The sequence below is a fragment of the Panthera onca genome, chromosome A1, assembly GCF_046562875.1.
Source record: "Panthera onca isolate mPanOnc1 chromosome A1, mPanOnc1 haplotype 2, whole genome shotgun sequence".
Taxonomy (NCBI): domain Eukaryota; kingdom Metazoa; phylum Chordata; class Mammalia; order Carnivora; family Felidae; genus Panthera; species Panthera onca.
In genome coordinates, this window is record NC_138339.1 from 178,849,159 (window position 1) to 178,870,863 (window position 21,705).

At 34.9% G+C, this 21,705-nt stretch overlaps 1 long non-coding RNA gene across 1 annotated transcript in view; it reads left to right on the top strand.

The window, feature by feature from the left end:
- The window catches only part of LOC132681931 (uncharacterized), a 97,522-nt gene that overhangs the window by 36,270 nt on the left and 39,547 nt on the right, over nucleotides 1–21,705 (top strand). The window contains exon 2 of the long non-coding RNA XR_009611333.2: nucleotides 3,998–4,192. This is a non-coding gene — a long non-coding RNA (uncharacterized LOC132681931). The remainder of the gene's footprint in view (nucleotides 1–3,997; nucleotides 4,193–21,705) is intronic.

Sequence of the window (21,705 nt, forward strand, 5' to 3'; positions counted from 1 at the left end):
CAGTCTACCATGGGCCCTGCACAGCCTTGAGGAGTGTGCCAGATGGCCAGGTTTCTCTGTCCTCTGATACTGAACAGTTCTGTGCCTGGTTACATAGTCATCTAGTAGGTCAAGACAACTACAGTGAGAGCTGCTTACTCTCCAGAGGAAAGTAGACTCACTTATTTCCTGCTTGCTCTGGGGTAGGCTGCTTGCTTAAAACCGGTGGACTTTTGACCCTGAGTTTCTCAGCTATTCCAAAACTCACAGGAAAGTGGGGGGCCTGCACTGGGGTCCATCAAATCACTCCATAGACATGGTGGACAAGGTAACCAGTGCATATATGCATATCTCCTAGCTATTCTGTACTTTTTTCCTCTCTGATCCAAGAGTTTCATAAGTATCATGTTAGTTTGCAAGTAGGATAAGATCTCAAAACCTTCACGAGTTCTGATATAATTGACTTCTTGACTATAAATTTTACCAAAATTTAATTTGAGCACAAAATATAAATACATGTCATTGTACAGTTCTGTTAAGTTTCAAACATCTTTTTAATATTTTTTCATGAATAACATTTCACCCGCCAGTTGGTACTATGGCTCAAAATACAATCATCTGGATGGCACTGTCTTTTTCATTATTGTAATTTTGCTAATCACCTTTTCCTTGTTTCTTATCTTTTTCCACATCTACATTTGTGAAATTTTGCTTTCCTCCTAAATTCCTAAACTCTCAGACTTTTTCACCTGTTAATGGTCAAAGTTTATTTTTGGTATTCTTAATAGAACTACTTCTCTCCAAATCAGCTATTCTATATGAATTACTCTTAATGTCTTTAATATGTATCCTAAAGCTTATTTATTACTTGCTTATTCCTACAGCTTCCTTCTTACACATTTACTATTTTTATTGGATCTATGATTTCTGCTGTACTGTGCTATCTACTTTATTATGTTCTCTCTTTCATGGTAGATATTTTGCAGATTAGCCTTTTCTTTCTTGAAGTCAAGGCTAAAATCAAATTCGCTATTTTGTAGAACTATGATTATATTAAACACCTTGCACCTAAGAATCAACATCAGAAGGTGTTTTCTCTAAGCATAAAATATGAAAATATTAATTGTAGATAACATGTATATCCTTACCATGTAGCAAACAGAGGTTTTACATTTTTCTGAATAATAACTTCTATCCTTATAATCTCCACACATCTTTAAGTGAATTATACAGGCAGTACCTGGTAGAATTAGGATTTAAACTGGGGAAGACTGGCTCAAGTATTTAATCTCTTAACTATTAGGCTAGAAGGCATTGGTTTGACGAGTTAGTAAATTCAAAAATTGAATTCCAAGGTCAAATTTTTCTCATTACTCTTATGGAAGTAGCATCCAAATTAATAACTTGAAATTTGGGAACCTGTCTTCATTACAACCAAATTTTCCCCAACATGCCACCAACAGAAGCACCTAGTGGCAACATTGTTGTCACTACATACCTAAAATATTCCTTATTATTATCCTTTGTGCTACTATCTTAGAAAAGAATGTTCCCTTCTGATATAAAATAGAAGGGTGTAGTGGACAGATGATAGGGAGTCTTCAACCATCTAAAATTTCTTGACTGACCTTGGACTAAGTTGCATTCCTTGGATTTTAGTTTCTTTCACCGAAAGTCTCAGATAATAACATGTTCTTTATAGGGTTGTTGTGAGCTTTAAATGGCACTGCTATTTATGTAGTGCCATGTAAGCATTCAATAAATATTATTTCTTTCCCTTCCTTGTAAAGTATATCATGGATTGTTATTTAATATCCAACATCTGTTTCAATTTCACGCATCACTGCTCTTCGGTGTACAAAATGGGAAACTATAGTACATATTTATTAAATTACTACAAAGAATATTAAATTAAAGGCTAGATCCTTTATTATAGTGAATTCCAAGGTGAATTCTTTGTAAGGCAAATATTTTTTTTTTTGACAAGGGGAACCTTCTCTTTCATTTTCTGTTTTTTAAAATTATTGAATCAGCTTTAGTAGAAAAAGGCATATCAATAATAAATTTTCAATATTTGAAATTGAATTAATGAGAGCAACTTATTCCAGTGAAACAAACATATTTTTCAAGTGAAATACATAATTAAAATGAAGGATAGGCTTTATAATTTTATTTTTATTACTCCCATAAATTTTTAATCCTCTTTTATTAAACAGAGCTTTGGTGGTAACTTCTAAATGTCCTAAGACAAAAATCCATGTCTTCCTTTTAACCTCAGAGTTTCTATTGAAATTAAACTACCCACATAGGCCAATAAAATCAAATGGCTTTTAATATAAAGCTCTTAAAAATATAAAGAATAGGAATTTTTAATCTATTGGGATTTCAGAACAGTGAGCCAAATTAGGACTCTACACAGACTAAGCTCTAGTGTGACAGAGTATTAGTCTACAGAATTAGATAATCATATCCTCATGATGTGATTCTCCTCTTCCCAAATTCACAAAATAGCTTGTCTACCATCAATATCTACCACATCAGAAAAGTATTAATCTAGAGAAAGTGGGGTACGGGAAAGAAAGAACGTCTATGAAGTCAACTGAGGCCCAGAGAGTTAGTATAGTCTCAATCCAAAACAGCAATTCAATTTTCCATAAATAACAGAATAACTGTTTTACTTGGTCACAGATACTGATTTTAGAACTGAGAACTGGAATTTTATATAAGATAAAAGCAAGTGTATCACCTGGAAATGTGAGTTGGGCTTTCACAAACTGGTTATCCATGTGTTAGTGACAACCTTGAATCAGCACAGATAGCATAATGACTCAGTCCAGCTGTCTCCTGCTTTATTGCTGCCACTGGGTAGTAGATAAAGACAAGTAGCCTCAGAAATTTTCATTCATCCATGGCCACAGCTGAGAAACAGGGGTGCCACATGTCTCCAAGAGATTTGAGAAAATTCCTTTTAGTCTGCCGGAATGTTGATCCAGAGAGGAAGGGCTCTGGATCTTTGCCATTGCATAACATTGGGCTTCTACCTGGGATCTTTAGCTATACAGGAAAGTCACCTTAATGCCACTTTGTTTCCATGTTAAGATTTCAAAAAAGCTCCATAATTTATTGGGTCACTGAATCTATCTCTGCTGATGGACAGCTCCATTGGACATCTCTCAAAGAAAAGGCAAAGCTTTTTGTAGCACAATCTCCAGCCAGAAAGGAGGAAAAAGCACATTTTGCAATTCATGATAGTATCAATTGTATGTTACATATTATATTCCCTACTACAAATACCACATATCTTTACTATATATTGTGTGTAACATATTATGTATTTACACATGGAATATATACTATATATCATACAATTTAATGTATGCAACATATTTTATGACACATATAATATGATATATATTATAAATTTCATATTATATACACTAGACACTTGTATATGCATTTTAATTCATTTAATTTCTTACAATATTGTTACGAGTTAATAGCTATTGTCCAAATCTTACAGATGAAGATTGAGACTAGCTATACAGAGCATATTATTCTTACCATATTATTATTATGCCAAAAAAAATTACAGTTAAAAATCTGAGATAGGGGTAAATACTATTACATCACATAAAAATTTATCTGATATTAGTTGTGTCAGGAATAACTAATGCCTAGAGGCTAGTGGCACTCAGGTGACTTTAGCATGGCATTTAATCCTCAGGGCTACCCAACGCACCTTAATTTTCTGCCGCTTGGAGGCACTCTTGCACCATAGGACGAAACTTTCTGGCTTTAAACTTGGTTTCTTATGAGCCTCAAAGGTTAGGACAGAGGCTTAAACCATACCGCAAAATTTGGAAATAATTTCTGCATACTTCTAAATTAATAATTCTGGTGAACAAAACCCATATTTTCTGGACTGGTGTCACTATTCAACTGTATCCTAAATAGGGAAACAACGAAAAGATCCCAAGTTCTTCAAGTTAAGAAAATTCTACCCCTTTCTCCCTTCCAGACAAATGCTAGTATGCAGCCTAGAGCCTGGAAACAGGAATTTAAGCTGAGCCCTGGATGTGGTGGTGCCTGCCTGCAGACTGTGGCGCCCGCGGCCTGAGATGACTGTATGCTTGACTGAAGCAAAACAGATAGGAAGTCCAAACAAGGAATCCATCTGAAGAGCCTGGACTTAAATGTAGAGGCAATGCATAAGGTAAGATATCATCAGAAACCTCACACCTTCAATGGCTTTGATGGGAGAGTGGGAAATCGAACCCAGTGGGCATCCTGGAAGGACTATAGCTGAAGGACATTTTTCCCCATCTCACTGGCTGCAGATGGTGAGCGAGCAGTTAGGGAGCTAATGTAGCTGAAACAGAATTAGAACTATGATTAACAATTGTAAAAACAATTCAAGTTTTAGTGTTATTAATACTCTCCACACGTATAATATAGGAAAATTAACTTTAACATATTTTTCATATGAAATCATTTTTAGAATCATATACAACTAAAACTCAGTATTATACCAAAATGCACTTATTTTTTAGTAAAAAGTTACCTTATTAAAATTAATGTGGCATACCTATGTATTATATGCAAAAACACTAGAATAAGATTCTTTTGCTCTTGGTCTTGTCACCACCTGACTTCGAGTTGCCCAATTTGGCCCCACTGAAAACGTTTTATAATATTTTAACCATAAAATGCACTTGGGATCTCTGACCTCCTGGTGGCTTTAAATAGTGTGGTTTCCAAAAAAAGGCACACCCACAAAAAATACATTTTTTAATTGATGGGAGATTGTATCTCCTTTAAATGAAATAGAAGAAAGAGTATTGTTCTTAAAATGTTTGATATAGTGATTTCTCGTAATTGTTTTTCCTCCCGCTGTAAGAACATGGCTTAACAACTGTGATGTTTGATGAAAACTGAAGATTTTTTAAAGTCAAAAATAAATAAATTGGAGTGGTTACTCAGAGCTACAACAGCTGTGTTTTGATGTTTATAAGCACAGATGTTAGATGTTTCCAGATGGAAACAAGGTTGTCAGTCTTCAATTTCCTCGAAAAAGAACTATATAATGACGGGTAGTTAAAAACCAGTTTCATAGTTTTTCCATGATGCTAGTCATGAAATGCTACAGTTTGCTTGCAATATATGTCTAATGTAGCTCTCTGGTGGTATATTTGGTTCAAACATTTGAAATGGTCTCTCCGTTTGATATTATTCCACATCAAATACTGACAAGAATGTTCACAGCAGTGTTTCAATTAATGTCACCATTAAAAAAAAAAATCTTGGATGTTACCTAGCTAGGTTATGGCCATGGGACTTAAAATATTAGCAAATAGAATGTGAGAACTCCAAAAACTTCACATATTTGAGTGATTATGTCAATCTCCTCAATATTTGACTAGACTGCTTTTATAAATGGTAATAGTGGGTAATACAATATTCAGCAGTATGCTGAATATTTTATAAACAATTCTATTTCATATGCAAACCTTGCAACCATACTATGAGGAAGTTACTGTTATCCTCATTTTCCAGGTGAATAATTGAGGTTTAGAGACGTTATGTAACTTTTCAAACTTCATAACAACCAAGCACATGATGCACTGAGTTTCAGATCCAGAAATCTTGATTCCTCCACCCAAGTTCTTAACCAATATCCCTCCAACCTCCAATTATGCTATGTTTGTGCCAAATATGATCCTACTTCATAATCAACCCAACTGTAGGAGAAAAATAATATTTTTCTAAATCATTAAAGAGAGAAAACTAAAACATAGAAATGATAGATTAAGAATAACAAAGATCATGTCAATGTTCCAGACCCAAAGGTTCTAAAAGTCCTCCTTGCAAGCACTCTAACGCTGTAAGTTAAGAGTCCCAGAGGTCTCCATCATTTTCTGTTTCCATATGAACAAGGAAAACCCCTTTTTAACACAAATAGGTGGCCAGACATGCTTAGTCTCCTTTGACCTACCCTCAGAATACCCAGAAGCTAAATCATTGATCAAATATTAAGGTAAAATGAAGATATTTTAGATATAAAATTCTCCAAACTTACCTGCTATGCATTGTTTTTTGCTTTTCAGTTTCTTTATTTCAGCTTTCTTGAGATATATTTGACAAATAAAATTATAACATATTTAAAGTTTACAACATGATGATTTCATGTATCCATACACTATAAAAGGATTTTCTCCAGAGAGTTAATTAACATGTCCAACACTTCATCTATTTCCCTTGTATTTTTTTTTTTTTTAAGACTTTACACATAAGCAATACCATGCAGTATTTATCTCCCCTGTCTGGTTTATTTCACCTAGCATAATGCCCACCAGGTTAATCCATGTTGTCACAAATGGCAAGATAGTCTTCTTTTTTAAGGCTGAATAACATTTCATTACATATGTATGTGTGTATATATATATTTTTTTTTCTTCATTGGTATATTCATAAACAGATCCTTAGGTTATACCATACCTGTTATGAACAATTGAGTAGGAACAGGGGAGTAGAGATATCTCTTCAACATAAGAGATGTCTCTTCAAGACATTTTGTTTCCTTTAGATGTAATACCCGAACGAAGTGACATTGCAGGATCACATAGCAATTCAATTCTACTTTCTTGAAGAACTTCCATAGTGCTTTCCAGAGTGGTGGTACCAATTGACATTCCTATTAACAGTGTATAAGAATTCTTCTTTTTCTTCATCCTTGCCAGCATTTGTTATCTATTATCTTTCTGATTATAACCATCCTAACAGGTAGGAGGTGATAGTCCATTGTGGTTTCAATTTGCATTTCCCTGATGAGTTGTGATGTTGAACACCTTTGATATACCTGCTGACATTTGTCAATATCTGACCTTTTTGAAGAGGCTAATTCTTTTTTTTTTAATTTTTTTTAATGTTTATTTTTGAGACAGAGAGAGACAGAGCATGAACGGGGAGGGTCAGAGAGAGAGGGAGACACAGAATCTGAAGCAGGCTCCAGGCTCTGAGCTGTCAGCACAGAGCCTGACGCGGGGCTCGAACTCACGGACCGTGAGATCATGACCTGAGCCGAAGTCAGGCGCTCAACCGACTGAGCCACCCAGGCGCCCTGAAGAGGCTAATTCTTAAAATAAACATAAAGGAACTATCCAATCTTTGGATCAGAAAACTTTATACAGGTAAATTTGAGGTACAAATCTAGAACTTTTTTGAATAATTATATGGTGCATATCTTCACCACGTTCTAATTACCAAAAGCTACATTATTAAGTAGGAAAATGATAACAACAGAGAAAACAAATATTCCAGAGTATTCTTTGAGTTACTTATTAGCTTTATAGTGCCATTGGAAAATATTGAGGTTGCTGATAAAACAAAGCAAAAACACTACTCATGTTTAAATCCCCAGGGTTTCACTGAATGTTCAGAAATACAGAAAAATGAACACAGCCTTAGTAGAATTTCCTGATGATACTGGTTGTTCCTTTATCCCTTATGAAAATAAAGAAAGATTGGGAAGAATTTCTTTAGCCTTCATACTTTTAATATTAATTCCTACAAGGTTTGTATCTGTTAACAGGTATGACCCAAGAACTCAAGTGTAAGACCTTAACCTTGGGCATATTATAAGAATGAGAGACCCAATACTGGGCAATAAGTGAAATAACTTTTTAACTTACTTTGAGTATCATGAGTATCAAAGGCTAAGAATGTTCAATAGAAAGCTTAAATACCCAACATTTGGAGTTGATTATATTCTTGTACTAAACAATTTTCAATAACAATGGATAAATATTTGATTATATTTGAACTCATGGAGAAACCAGTTACTTCATACTCTAGGTAAATAGCACCCCCTAGAAATGTGGCATTTCCAACTTGCACAGATATATTTGGCACCCTTGTATGTAGGAATGTCAGTAATAAGAGAGTAGACAAAAGTCAAGTCTCTTTTGTATTTACGTGGAAGACACTGTAACAGATGATAGGATAAAAGGGAAGGATTGTTTGAGGAAGCATTAATATTAAGAGCAGTATTCCTGAAAGGTATGTTTTATTGAAACAAGTTCCCACACCACAGACAGCCTTTATAATACTTGTATTACCACATGCAAAAGGTAAATGAAAATTGAAAACCAAACCAGAGAACATAAGGTGATGACACAGAAGCTCTGATAATTTCTGGAAGTATGGAGCTGGAGATTTCTTGAACTCATGTAAGCACACATGTGTGTGCACTTGTGTGTTTGTGTGGTTTGTCTCACGTGTCGTCCATTCTTATTCTGTTAAAAAAATGCCAACCATTTCTCGAATTCAGGAGATGAACAGGATCCAAACTAGAATACCTGATTCATTCTCCGAGGTTTAGTGAGTACAACTAGTGGGAAAGGTTTTTCCTGGCAGGCCATGAAATTGTTAGTGTGAATTCAGAACTACCAGCAACATATCCTAATGCAGATAGCCTTGACTGCTCTAAAATACAGCTAAAATAACCTAGGAAGGAAATCATAAAAGACTAATGCAGAGAGAATCTTGAAGACATTCAGTTTTCCAGTTCCATTCAACCTCAGTATCACCTTTGCCCTTCCTGGATATGTGGACCAATAAATCTCATTTTGAACTTGAGCTAGTTTGCATCGACTTTCTGTCAGGTACTACTAGAGAATAGTGGCTATTACAGAGGACTTAATTCAGTGGTTGGAAACTATGCCCCTGGCTCTATAGGCTTTCAAGGAAAATACATGTGTGTATGGGTGTGGGGAGGTTGGGGAGTGGGGTTGCTTCTTGCTAGCTCTTAGGCCCAGAGAGCTGGGAAAAATATAAGTGACCCAGAAAACCAAAAGATTATATGCAAACATATTAGAGCTAAAAAGAAAACCATACCAAGCTTCCTATGGTTGCAGAAAATTACAGAAATCTCAGGAAGAGGCAAAGGGGTCTGGCACTCACAAAAATAAAATCATGTCGGGTGAATGTTCTAACCCTAAAACCACATGGCTTGGTGAAGCACATAGTATTGGTGTTGAGTAGTGGTGCTGGTGGATATCAAGTAATAGCACTTGGAAACTCTTTTCTGGAGGCTACTATTTAAACCACATTTCATTATAATAATTGTGTGGATTGATATTATTCATTCCGAGTAGAGAAATCTGTATGTATCTTGATTACATGATATTTGTAAACTTGAAATGTTGTGAATTACTTCTATAAATTTGCATATGTGATTATAAAAGAACCCACACATTCAGCACTAGTTCAGAACTAGCACTTGGTCTTAGACCCAAGTAGAATAAAATGGATGACCACACTAATAACACAACTCTGATATATGTAAACTATTTCCCCAGGCAAGTAGACATGAAGTTGGTCAGATTTTCGTGATCTATATCCTTTATGCAGAAGCTCAAATAATGGTAGGGCCCATTGTTTATATGTTACAAAGCGCTGAAATTGTGTTAATCCAATTCCTAATAAAAGTTAGAACGCTAACTCTTCTAGACCTCTCTCCAAATTATATGGGACCTAATATTATCATAAAGGGGAAGAATAGAAATTATCAAAATATACACCTCTTCAAGAGTTACCCGCTTGACAATTAAAAAATAATTTTGGTATTTCAATGCTTATCACAGTATACTTATGAAAATCTACTGCAGGATTAGAAAGCCTCATAATGTCTCTGTCAAAAATTTGTGGAGCAGGAATTTCAGACTAACAGAATGAGGGAAATACAACATTACAAGAGTTAAAGGCTGAGAATTTTTCAGAACTTAATGAAGATGTGACTGCTTATGTTTCAGTCACACATAGGATCCTGAGCAGGAACTCTGAGCTAGGGCTAATGCAAGAACAATAACAGTGCTAGAGTGTAGAGTTATAAACTCACATATAACACATATTTTAAAATAATAATAAATATAAGCATAATAGAGTTGTGGAGATAATCTCCTATATCTAGACATTTTACCCTCTCTGAATCCACCCCCATATCTCATTTTCTTTATTTTTAAATATTTAATGTTTATTTATTCTTGAGAGAGAGAGACAGAGAGAACATGAGCAGGGGAGAAGCAGAGCAAGAGAAGGACACAGAATCCAAAGCAGGCTCCAGTCTCTGAGCTGTCAGCACAGAGCCCGACACAGGGCTTGAACTCACAGGCCGTGAGATCATGACTTGAGCCGAAGTCAGATGCTCAACCCACTTAGCCACCCAGGCGCTCCCACACATGTCATTTTCAACAGCCTTTATCTACTTTTCTGCAACTGGTCTCCTTGCCTATATTCTTATTAACCACATATCAATTTTCTACTAAACACCAGGAATAATCTAGCTAATAAACAAGTATAATAGAGCTCACTCCTGTGATTTCACATAACCTTGAAAAATAAAAGTCCAAAATCTCTACACAGTGTATTAGATCGTCTATGCCTGTCCATACTCATATCCCTATTTGTACAAATTTTGTACAAAATTTGTACAGTTATATTTGAGCTGTACTTAAATCCTAATGTTTCTTGGTCTCTAGACCATGCAATCTCCAGCCTCTTTCTGTTTTCAAGTATTCTTGCCATGGCCAGGACATACCACTATAGTGCCCTCTCCCACCTGCAACTCCACACCCCACCCCATCCTTGCCACACACAGAGCTGTCTCTGTTCAGATATGTAAATAACCAAGAACCACATGGCAGGCTTAGAAGGTACTCTCATTGTTTTGATGCTACCATGAGAACATACCTTCCATAATATTTATGAAAAATGGCAGTGCCCTTTGTCTACCTCTCTAACCTGAAGGCCTTTTGGAAAAGGGATTTTATCAAATATATTTTTATTGCTTTTAGTATTTTGAGTGTTTAAAACAGTCGACTACATGCTCAAAAGTCATTTATCATATGAACAAAGGAGCGTATCTTCTTATTTGCTCATATTTGTTTATGCACCAATATCCAATCGTACCTTAATTCATTTAGCAGATATCATTAAACGTGTGATCTGAAAACAATCTCTATTAATGTGAAATCTGGTACAGTGATATGAAAGTGTTCCAAATGATGTGAGAAGAACTCATGTATTGAAACTCTTCTAAGGTCTGTTGATGTTTTTACTCATAAAACATTACATAAGGATGCATTACTTAACATTTCTGAATCTCAATTTATTGCTATGCAAAATGTGTATGCTCATAAATGTCTAACTTATTATTTTGAGAATTAAATGTGAAACATATGTTCAAGTTACTATCTTACTGGCTGACAAATTGTAGGTGCAAATAAATACCATTCTCCTTTCTAGGTTGAAATGCATATATCCAGATGTCTCCTCATCTCAAAGAAATAAAACTCCATGAAGGAATGCGATGGAGTGATATGGCAGAACACTCCTGCCACAGCCTCAATACTAGGTCAGCTTTATTTACCATTGAAATTTTAGTGAGACAATGTATTTATTCATATTTTATATTTGTTTCAAGAGAACAGAGTAATATATCACAAATATTTAGAATGGAAAACCATCAGTTTCCTCTAAAGAATTATATTCATTTGTGGTAAACATTAAGCTGCTCTCTCTCCCCTTCCTTGCCAACTAAAGCCCAGTTTCATTTAAGGTCACTAATTCCCTCACCACAGGGATATATCTTGATGAATCTTGAGCAATTATAGTAAGCCCATTCTCCTCTACCAGATATTCATGTATCCACTTTCCCTTATAGCCAGGGGTGGCCACGTGACCAAGTTCTGGCAAATACAGCATAAAGGGAAATCTGCAGGGCATAGAGAGTGGTTTGTAGGAAGTTATTGCTTTCTGATAGCAGACATATCATGAGGATAAATAATTTCTGCAGTCCACTTTTTTTCTTCTCTTTGAACACTGTTTAAGGATGCAATAACAGAGGATAATTACAATGTTCATGTGATCGTGAAATAATAGAACAAATTTCAAGTCTCTGAAGATTTCAGAATAAACACATACGGGATATCTGGTACCTTAACTACTTCGCAAGGCTGCTGCATCCAAACTACAAACAACTGCCTGAAAATTTTGTGTGAGTGAAGGGTAGGAAAATGTGCCTCCCACCCCCAGAATGTGCTGCTTGGGTGTACTGATTATTTTGAGCTGTAGGCACTTTAAAAAAATGGAGCAAATGGCTTTCTCTGAATACCCCTTATCTGCCTAAAAACAGATCCTCCAAAAGAAACTAAGTTGTCATAAATCCCCTCCTCAAGAGTTTCATCAACCAGGGAAGATTGACTCTCATCATAGTCAGCTTCTAGGATACCAGAAATGGACACCACACTTAGACAGACTTTGTCACAAGCCATCATATCTCCCATCTGCTTTCTGAGGGTGATTTGTGTCTCTTAAAAATCATTTACTCTCCCCCAAGAGGTCTATGTACATCTCCCATCCCCCCTGTCCTTCTTAAGATGATATTTAAACTTAAATGTAAGTCACTTCAGAGAGTTACACCTGTTCTTTTCTGGATATTGACTGTGTATACATTAGGTGTACATGTTAACAATCTTCTGTTTGCTTTTCTCTTGTTAATCTGGTTTTATTATAGGTTTCACAGCTAAGAATTAAAAAGAGTGAGGGAAAACTGTTTTTCCTTCCCTACATGAGGAAATCATGAGTTTCTGTTACTCAGTTCTTCTGTGACTTGTGATTAAAGCATTCCTGCCTGGTATTACACCCAAATAAAGATAACCCTGAAGTAGAAAAAGAATGGGGTATGACACCAGTGTTGCAGTACTGTCCTGAAGAATGTGAGGGTAACGTGGATTGCAAACTCTATAGCTTCTGAAAAATCTTGTGTATGAGTTAAATTGACAAAGTTATATAAAAATGGATTAATGCTGACAAATTGGGTGTATCCAAAGTCTGTTTTATGCTTGACTTCCTGCTTATTTCCATAGAGTTGATATTGCTTATTGCTCTTAAGAAACGAATTCTTGGAGTTTGGGGAGACTAGAAAAATTTTAATAAAATGATAATAAGATTATCAAAACATCGGTTCATATTCTGTTTTCATTTTCATTTTATTTCCTGTTCCACGTAATGTCTTGTGGACTTTGCGTGTATGTGTGTTTGTGTCTGTGTGTGTGGCTGATTGATACCTCATAGCTTTCAAAAACACACTAAACCTTGAAATAACTTCCAACCCCATTCTCCACATATGCCAGGCCTCCTAATTCTTATAAAAGATACATTTTCAGGGAAAAATACGTGTACTCTTTCATGCTAGTGGACAAATGATTTGTAAATGTGCCCATCAGTTTTCATTTCTAGCAATGTTTAATTTGAGTAAATGATTTAATGGAATCCAAGTATTTGTCACAAGGAATGAAGATATTTTTTTAAACAAAGATGGCCTACCTGTTACCTTTAAAATAATTCTTAGGTGTCAGCTTACTCATGAGGAAAGCCATGCCTGGAGCAGGTGTCTAACTATGTCATAAAGTAACTGTCATGGCAGGAGGATGAAAGATGAAAACTACTAAACATTTTGGATAATGATTCAAAAAACCTGAAGAAGAACAGATAATCCCAGAGCATAACTTCTGAAAATAGTTTAAAAATGTATGAAACTGTTGCTTCTGCATAATTTCAACACCTTTTGAAGTAACACAATCAAAGAGGCACAGTTCTTCCAGATTAAACATATTTTATTGATTTTTATCTTCAATGGAGTGAATGCTACTGAGGTTTCATTTGTACAAGTTTGAATACCTGGTTTAAAGTTATATTTGTGCACTGTGAACTTCTCCCAAGTGTACATTGATCAAGTCGTGCTTTTTTTTTTTTCTTTTGATTTGTTCTGTTTTATCAAAGAAGCAGTCTGTTCATATCGGTACAGCCAAAAAAGTGGACTGTTTTTTGGCACACATTCCCAATAGTGAAAGTTACTGTGAACTTAAGTAAAGTGAATTAAACCAAAGAAAAATGTGAATAAACCAAATTTAACTGTAATAACAGGATGAGAGTTGTAGTGATATGAGTAAGAAATTGCTGGTCACATGACTAGAGTTCTGTTTCTGGCTTTACATTTTCATACACATCCTGAATAAGTTTTTAAACTCTTCTAAAATGCTGTTTTCCTATACAAAAAAATGGGAATTACCTGATCATAACTGAACTATTTCTTAATAATAAAAAGTGACTGAAGGGATATTTTAAAGTGATATAATAACTTACATTTTTAAATTCCTTTCAATAACATTCCTCTCACCTTTGGTGAAATTGCTTTAAATTTCACAAATAACCTTCTTACTTGAGATTTAGCTAAAACTTGGAGATATTTGCTATAACTGATCACATCATATTTTAAAATGTTTACTTTATCCTGTATAGGGTTTCTTATATTCTGTGGCTGTTTTCTTTTCTGGACCACCCCTCCCTTCCCTTCTTCCTTTTCTTCCTTTACTTCTTCCTTCATTCCTTTTACTTCTTAAATTTCGAATCACAGAAATCCTGAGAAAGTTATAATATCCTTGTCTACTCTTCCTCATAAAATATTCATATTAATCTCTATGTATCTTTCAAAGTGTTCATGGACCATCTATCGCCCACCCATGGTGACAAGATAAATAATTTTTGTCCTGGAAAAGTAAAATGAATGGATGAATGAATGAATGAATACATAAATAAATAGATAAAACAACACAAATGGAAGGACCCAAGACCAAAGAGGATGCAAAGGAACATCTGATTTCAGATCGTATTGTTCTGCAAGGCTCTGATTCTATCACTTCGCTTTTCTCTCAGCTCCTGCTCAAGAACATTTGCTTGAGCAATTGGACTTAACAAAAATGAGGTTGTTAGTAAAATTGTTATAAAAATTGGTATAAAATTGATAGATAAATTAGAATTTTTATGAGCTATATTAAAGTGTGTAGCCAAATATGGTAAAGGAGTGGTCTTACGAACCCACAAATGAAAGAAGTCAGCTCAAGGCTATGAATAACACCAGGGATTACTCTAGTGACACCACACGACAGGAAGAAGGCATGTGTCAACACGAATGCAGTATCCTGCACAACAGACATTAACGGGGGCTTGGCAGTGTCAGTCAAGCCTTCAGAAGCCACCTTTGAATTGACTGTATATTCAAAAGATGAAAAAGTACCATCTCTTATATCCATCCCCAGCCCTACTATTACTCCTTAGCATGGTATAAAGTTTGGTATCACAATGTGTCCCAAATATCTTCATTTTAACTCAGTGAATATCACTGTAAGTCCAAAGAGTGCCAGGTCCTGGAGATACACTGATGACCAAAGAGACATATTTCCTATAATCATGAAGCTTATGGCCTCTGCGTAAATCTCTATAGCTCTTACTCTGGCCTAATGATTATTCTGTAAGTATGCTTTCTTCTGCAGATCATAAACTCCAGGAGAGTTCATGCTTTGTGTTTGTTTTATAGATGTATGCTTATTATAGTTATTTGTATATGGTATACATCCAATGAAAATTAATTTGAGTTAAAAATCTCTTGGACTTGATTCAGAGAACATAATAGGTCATCAAAATTTGCCATTGATTTTAGAATCTCCTCTCATTTTATCTAATTCTTTGTGTTCCTTTTTTTCCTATTTATTGTCTTAAGTATGTTTCTAACTAAGCACTGAATCCACCCTTCTCCACTCACTAAAAATCATATCTCAAATCCATGCAAATGGCTTTGACTCCTAAAGCAGTGCTCCCAGTCCATTGGTCTGAAAGCAGAGCCTCCAAACATATGGATTGTTTGATCAGAGACTTCCTCTGTCTTAGGGTTGAGACAGAGCCTGACCATATTCGTTGATATTCTCTAATAATGCCGTCAGCCACCTAAGAGTAATCCACCAGCACCCTCTCTCAGCCTGCACTTTCCCTTCATCACAAGGACTCACAAGCATGCAGATCCTACGGGACAGCCCCTCACACAGATGGGAGTTTGGAGAAGATGACAAATGACCCATATCCCTTATTAGGACTATTTTATCCCATTAAATGAATGACGGCTTAAAGAGACTATTTGTCACTAGGGCATAATTTAATCAACCTCATATAGGAGGAGGAGAAAATGAGGAATTAGAACAAGTGCAGAGAATATGAATCAATTTTTTTCTCCGTCCAGATGCAAATGTGCTTCAAGCTATTCCTGTCTTCTCACCTAACTGCTGCACTTACTTGAAAAACCATTTTTAGTCATTCGTGCCCATTAGCTAAAGCTATTAATTATGTGAAGGCTTTCAAAATTAAAAAAAAAGATTTCTGTTGGATTATTCTAAAATAATAGCAAATCAATTAATTTTAAAAGTTAAGCTTTTCACCAGCGCTTTCAATGTAAAATTAAAATTCTTAAATAAAAAGCATGTGAAATAAAACAATTTGATTTGCAAATTATCCAAATGTTAACTCCAATTAATTCATACTTAGTGAGTTCAAATTCTTAATGAATATAATAAATCCATGTGATGAAATAATTAATTAGATAAATAAAATAATTAATATTTTGATTTTCATGTTAAATACATGAAGTCAACATATAGTCCTAAGGATATAAACTGTCAAACACATAATAAACCATTCACGAACAAATCCAAAGACAGTACAACTATATAATCCACTTAAAATGGTAGAAAATGTATGTTTTCTGCAAAGAACAATTTACAAACAGAGTACATAAACAGATACGATGCACACGTTTCAGGAACTAGAATTAACTTTGAGGATAAAGAGGAAAAATTAATCTTAAATGTTATGTAAAGTTAATGGTGCACACAGTTTTTAATGTTTATTCATTTATTTTTGAGAGACAGAGAGAGAGAGAGAGAGAGAGAGAGAGAGAGAGAGAGAGAATCCCAAGCAGGGTGGCATTAGCACAGAGCCCCACGCAGGGCTCGAACTTGCATACCATGAGATCATGACCTGAGTGGAAATCAAGAGTCTGGCGCTTGACTAACTGAGCCATCCAGGCGCCCCAATGGTGCACACATTTAAATGAGTCAATTATTAAATATCTATGGTCTTTCTGCTGATTATTATCATTGAATCATTGTATTGGTTAACGGTCTAGATTCACAATCAGGAATAGGATATTTCCCAAGTCCATCACTGTAATAATACACCAAATCTGGTGCAGTTTATCTGCCTCTTTTTTTAAATTTCTTTGTTTTGTTGGCTCCTGAGAATGGAGGTTTTAATGCTTTTGTAAAGTATTATAGCATCCTTAAAGGTTTACCTAAATAATAATATTTTTAAATTATTTATTTATAACTAAATTTGGATAAAAGAACAATTAAAACTGAGGAAGAAAATGACATATCATTTTAAAAGAAGCATCTGTAATAATCTCCATCACAAAATAAGAATCAATACAAATCTTAATTTACATGCCACTTTTCCACGAAAACTTTCCCTGCTATTAGGACTAGGCCATATGGTCCTAATACACATTTTCTAAGCATGTAATATTGTCCTTTATAGAATTTACTACAGTTACAGCTAGTTGTTTAATTCTTTGCATACTATTTGTCTTTCACAGGAAACTATGGGTTACCATTTGAGGTAGGGATCAGGTTTCTTTCATTTATCAATCTACTCCTGTCAGCTAGCCCTGTGTCTGGCTTACAGAAGATACTCAACAAATATAATTATATGAATAATTACTAGTCAAATGTACTATTTTAGTCAGCAGTGCAATAATTAAACCCCCTCCAAGCCTCCAAGAGCTTCACCATTAATAGAGGGAGGGGAAGATGTTTTTGTTCAGATTGATGAGTTTTAAGGTTTCATTGAGATATGGATAAGTTTGTTCTTGCAACACAGACATTTATCTTCCCTTCCATTGAACTCCTACAAAAGCATGCTTAAATTTTGGAACAAATAAGTTTATTGTGTATGAAAGTCTTTAAGAATCAAACAGGATAGCAGTTCATAAAAGAAAATCACAGGGCTGTGTGAAGAATACAGTCACTTAAAGGCAGAACTAAGAGAATGAATATGTACTTGTCTCTATGTACTTATGCTTGTAAAAAAAGTTTATGGGTGTAAGGTTACATAAGTTACTTCAGGAACTAAAATGTTAGATTTTGTACATGATGTACTAAATAACCTGGCAGAATAATAACACTAGAATTTTATCTGGCATTATTTCTTCAAACTGTGGAACTGCTATCAAATACATCAGTCATGATGAGGCAAAATGTGGGAAAGTATATAAAATTAATTAGTTTTAAAACAGCCTTTTGAATCTCAGGCAAACATTCGAAGACATGCCAAGCAAGCATATTTTTAATAAATAACTACATTCAGAATTATACCAGGCAACATAGTTGGTAAAAAGAAATTTTACATAACACATAGATGTAATTATTCTGTGCAATAAAAAATGAAGATTTTCAAAAATTTTGTATTTTAAGCTTTAATTTCAAAGATCTTCAAATTGAGTATTTTCTCCAAAAAATATTGGAGCTTTTGGTTAAAAGGTAACTTTACACATATACCCATAAGAACCCAGGGAAGACAGAATAGAATTAAAAAAAATAAATACGAACTACATTTTAGAAATGAGGAAACTAAAATTCAAATGGCTATGTGACTTGCCCAATGTCCCCTAGGTAATAATTATCAGGAGTGAAACCATCCTAATTCATTTTTTCTGTTATTACATGATGATATATCTTCTCAGATAAACTCTCAGAGTAAAAATAGAAACATTAATATTATAAGACAATCTTTACATATTTTAAAATTAATTAATATACTGTTTACATTCAACCAATAAATATTGAATGCCTCCTGTGTCCCACATCTCCTGGATATGTACAAAATACTTTGCCCTTAAGAGGTTATAGTCTGGTATCCTGAATAAAGTGACATTTGTTTTAAGATATCACATGAATCAGTTCAAAACAGTAAACACTTTTAGAAACATAATCTAGGATGCATATTTGAACTTGAAAGAGCTAGACATGTCTCAGAGGGGGTAAATGTATTTCACATTGCATACTTTGCCATACATAAAATATGAGGACATGTAAAATAGAGAAACCCAGTATTTGATATTTGCTGTTTTCATGTAGATGAAGAAAGCTTTCACAATTAGCTTTGCAGATCCACTATGAAATAGGTATTTGTCAAGAAATGTTTTCATTTCTCTTGCTCTTTTTTTTTTCCTTCTGATTCTTGTCCTGAGTAGCTATATTATTATGTATTTTACAACTACAACCCATTATTTTACCTTTCCCTTAGAATAAATTTTTAATGAACACTACTTTCTCATAATTTGAATTATAGACTATCATATATTACTTGACACAAAACAATATAATTTTGCATCATATATATTTCTATGTATAAGCTATGATATATTCAGGGTAAGTATATCAATGTATTTATTCATGACAGGTTTTGGTCAAATTTGGAATTCAAAAAACTGATATATTCTGGAGTCACAAATTAAAACAGGATCCACAAAATGCCTACTCTACTAGGAAAAAAATAATTGCCTTCTGGCTGAAAATAACTAGGTATTAAAGTTTTAAAAAATTATATTATGCTCACCAGTGCCAGCTGATTGAATCTTTTCAGACTCAGTTCGCTAGGCACAAGGTCATTTATAATGTTCTCCATTAAGTATCCAAAGGGCAATTTTCTGATATTCCCCCATATGTTTTAGTCTTTGTAACATAACTGACCCTTTGGAAGACAACTATTTCTATCTACATGTGAAAAGTGCTGAATGTTTCCTTTAGTGAGATTTAAATTGCTTTTAGCAGGTCAGGTCATCTCATTTAATAGTTTCACATTACTTTTATTCAGCTTGCAGCTCTTAGAAATACAAAAATGGCTCACTACAATTCTTCTTTTCAACGGTACTTAATATTGTGTTTGTATGGTTAAAAAAATTACTCTCTGGTATATGTGTTTCTCTTTTCTCATATTCTCTACCTTCTTATACATTTGGTTTTAAATGGTGAATAAACTTTTAAAATTTTAGATTTTAAATATGATTGATGGTGTAGGGAAGGAGAAATAATTTTTCTCTACTTTTCTGAGTTCTTAGCTGAGACTCCTGTAATAAAAGACAGCTTAACAAGAGAAAACAAAACCAAAACCACAAAACAAAAGTTTGTTAACATGGAACCTCATGTGTACATGGGAATTATGCAGAAGAAAATGAGTAACTCCCCAAGGTGGCTTAGAATTCAGGCTTAAATACTATCTTAAGAGGCAAAGGGAGAAGGATGTAGGCTTCTTAGGGAAGAGTGAATGATTTTCAGAGAAGATGAATAGGCCCTTAGAATAGATGGGAGGTAGAATAGATTGGGACAGTACGTCAGGGTGTGGTGCAGACATCTAGTCTCCTCTCCTGTGATAAAAGTCAGTTTTCTCTGGTTGATGAATCTCCTGCAGAGGAGATTTATGACAGTTGAGTTCCTTTTGGAGGATGTGTCTTTAGGCAGACAAGGGGAGTTCAGAGAAAGCCTCTCCCTGCATTTGCTGTTTTTCAGTTGCCTACAGCTCAAAATAATCAACATGACAAAGTGGTTCATTTTAGCATGTGCTGCAGGCCTACAGAGATGGCATTTGGAGTGGCATATTCTACTACCCTTCACTGGCCAGACAACCTCTTGCCTTGTTCCTATATGCTTTGATATCCCACAAAGATGTTTTGGAATGCCACTGTTGACATTTAATTAGAAGTATGTATTGAACAATGATCAGGGCTAGATTGTCTTGAATAAGTTTCAACGTTTTAATTCCTGAGTCTCCTTTCACTACGCACAAGTTGATTCCTAAAATTTCCCTTTCCCGGGGCGCCTGGGTGGCGCAGTCGGTTAAGCGTCCGACTTCAGCCAGGTCACGATCTCGCGGTCCGTGAGTTCGAGCCCCGCGTCGGGCTCTGGGCTGATGGCTCGGAGCCTGGAGCCTGTTTCAGATTCTGTGTCTCCCTCTCTCTCTGCCCCTCCCCCGTTCATGCTCTGTCTCTCTCTGTCGCAAAAATAAATAAAAAACGTTGAAAAAAAAATTAAAAAAAAAATTTCCTTTTCCCTTAGGGGCTTAGGGGCATTTGAGTTAAATGACTACCAGTTTAAGCTTTAAAATACTGTTAAATTTTCTAGGGAATTCCCTGGGGAAGTACCTCAAGCCTGACATAAAAGCATACCTCTAGAGGCTCTCAACCCTGGCATGCTTATATTAAATAACGTTTTCTGAAATTTCTCACTTCGGGTATTATTGGGACCTAGCCTCAGGCATTCCGTTTGCTTTCCACTTCAAATTTTCATTGTCAACTTGCCTCTTGTCTGCCAGTCACAGCCTGTAGATCTTTTGCTTTTATGATCATCCTGTTTTCTTAAGAAAATAAAGTGACTAGTGATGTAACAATAGCAAAATATAAATCACCTTTCATGATTTCATGTAAACTGTGTGTGACATTTGAAAGCTTTTCAAATTTGAACAACTCCTTTAAATTCTTTTCGTAATGAACATTTTTATCTGGTTTGTGTTAAAGAAAATCTCCCTAGCATCTACCATGTGTGCTCTGAACAGCAACAATAACAAAATCACCTATATTTCAAAACAAATTGTAGCTAAGAAATACATAGAATACAAATTCTATAATCATAGCAGTGGTTGGAACTTTTTGCTATTTCTATCGCTTTAAAAATAATTGATTTTTTTCATATTTAAAGACTTAAATTTATAGTAGTTTTAAGTTCACAA